Source organism: Etheostoma cragini, chromosome 12 (genome assembly GCF_013103735.1).
Source record: "Etheostoma cragini isolate CJK2018 chromosome 12, CSU_Ecrag_1.0, whole genome shotgun sequence".
Lineage (NCBI taxonomy): Eukaryota > Metazoa > Chordata > Actinopteri > Perciformes > Percidae > Etheostoma > Etheostoma cragini.
In genome coordinates this window covers 667,727-669,996 of record NC_048418.1, presented here as the reverse complement: position 1 = coordinate 669,996, position 2,270 = coordinate 667,727, and positions in this window count along the sequence as shown.

Here is a 2,270-nt window from a genome sequence, read left to right as displayed (position 1 = left end):
CCCCCCCCCCCCCCCCCGATCCTTCTCCACCTTTAGGAGAGTTTCTCCGTGGAATAATAAAAACGTCCTGATATAAAATATTAAATATTGTGTTAATCCGTCCTGATATCAAACAGATGTCTTAAAGGTGTGATCTATTTTTAATATTCTCTATTTTAACTTCTTTTGTTACCTAGGAAACACATTTTGGACAGCGCCTGGTGACGGATGGGTGTCAACCGATACGGTTTCTTCTCTCCTCTAATCCTCCTTTCATTCCTTCTTCTTTACATCTGTCCTTCCCTGCATACTTCCTTCCTTCTTTCCTTCCTTCCTTGTTTGTCCTTTACTTTAATTTCAGTCCTATAGCGTTTTAGGTTCTCTGGTTTAGTGTTTCTTATCATTTAAAAGGCGAACAATGTGATCAGCTGACAGACAGGAAGTGAAGAAGAGATGATGATGTCACACAGACTGATGATGTCACACAGACGGCCAGTGATGTGTGCTTAGAGCAGCTTATGGATCTGAAAGTCTTCGTCCCTTAAATTATACACAGGTCCGTAAATTAGTTTTAAGACTGAAGCTGCAGTCTAGTAAATGCTCTGTTTTTGGTTCTCTTCCTGTATTTGGGTCAGAACGCGGTCTCACCTTAAGTGAAGTGAGACCCCCGTTTTTAAGCGGACCAGAGGTCTTTGGTTTTATCCACACCGGAGATCAGATGAGCTTTCACACCGCCCAAAACCAACCGGATTAACCTGACCAAACGCTCCGGGGTTGGTTTTACAAAACCCAGTAAATCAGACGTGGGGCGGTCTGGTGAGGTCGCTGACTCGAGTCAATCGGCCCGGAGACGGTCTGGCGAGGCCCGGAGACGGTCTGGCGAGGTCGCTGACTCGAGTCAATCGGCCCGGAGACGGTCTGGCGAGGTCGCTGACTCGGGGTTGGTCGGTGTGGTGTGCCGGTGACCAAAACTGGTGAAGAGCTAATCTGGAAACGAGTAGCGAGATGAGCAGGAAGAGTCTCTCAAAATCTGAGGAACCTCTTTCAAACTGACCTTTGAGGATCCCAGATGAAGATTCAGCAGCTGCTCGGCCGATTTCTCCTTAAAACGTTCTCATGAACACGTTTCGGGGGGTCTATGTTAGTAAAATATGAGACTGTATTCCGAGTGAGCCGCCATGATGCCAGGTTGTAAAACCCGGGAGCAGCCGGGTCCACGTGACGCGTTCGTCCAATCAAAAAACAATAAGTTTGGGTTCCCCTGCTCGAGCTGCTGCCCCCGAGACCCGATACCGGATCAGGGGATGAAGATGGATGGAATAGAGATACCTTGAACCGAAGGCGAGTGGTGCGTTCAGGGACTCTTACCTCGATGCTGGTGCTAAGGCTGGGCAGGGTGTCCGAGGTCACCGTTGTGCTCTGAAGGCTGGAGAAGTCCCACAGGTGGACGGGCGCCATGGGGTCCGCCGCCGCCTTGGACTCCCCCCCCCATCTCTGACTGTCCAATAAGGTCACTTCGTAAAACTCCTGGATATCTGAGACAACGGGGGACAGAGGGACAGAGGGACAGAGACACATTTCAATCAAACCGAGAGACAGAGGTCTCACTCTGCAGAGAATTCACTGTGCAATAGTGCTGCAACGATGAATCAATTAGTAATCTATTACATTAATCTCCAATTATTTTGATTATTCACTCATCAGTTTGAGTCATTTTTTACATAAAAACAGTGATCATCGTGTGATGTCAGCGTGTTAAATGTGAATATTTTCTAGTTTCTTCTCCTCTGGGACAGGAGACTGATTCCTCCTTTCATCCGTCTTTCCTTCCTTGTTCTTCCTTTTCTTTCCATCTTTGCTTCCTTTCTTTCACCCCTCCTCTTTTATTCCCTCCGTACTTCCATTCCTTACATACTGAAACATTTAAATACTTTAAATTACAAAGATGAAAGGATTCAACTATTAAATTAATCTCTGGACCCTTTCCTTTTTCTTAACCCTCATCTTGTCCTTAAGTCAAATTTTAAGTCAAGTTTTTTTGTGCAGTTGAAATAAGCGTTGACAACAAAGTCAACATTAAAAATATCAAAAAACTTTGGAAAAAACTTTTTTTTAAAAGCATCCACAACATTGAAAAAGTGTCAAAAATGTCAGAAAAAGTGGTAATGTTGAAAAGTGATCAAAAGAGTTTATTTTCAAGGTTGACGGGAAGACAACACAAAGGTTAAAAGAAGGGTTTTGGGTTTTTCTGCCTGTATTTGATAGGACAGCCGGGTGAGAAGGGGGGGGGG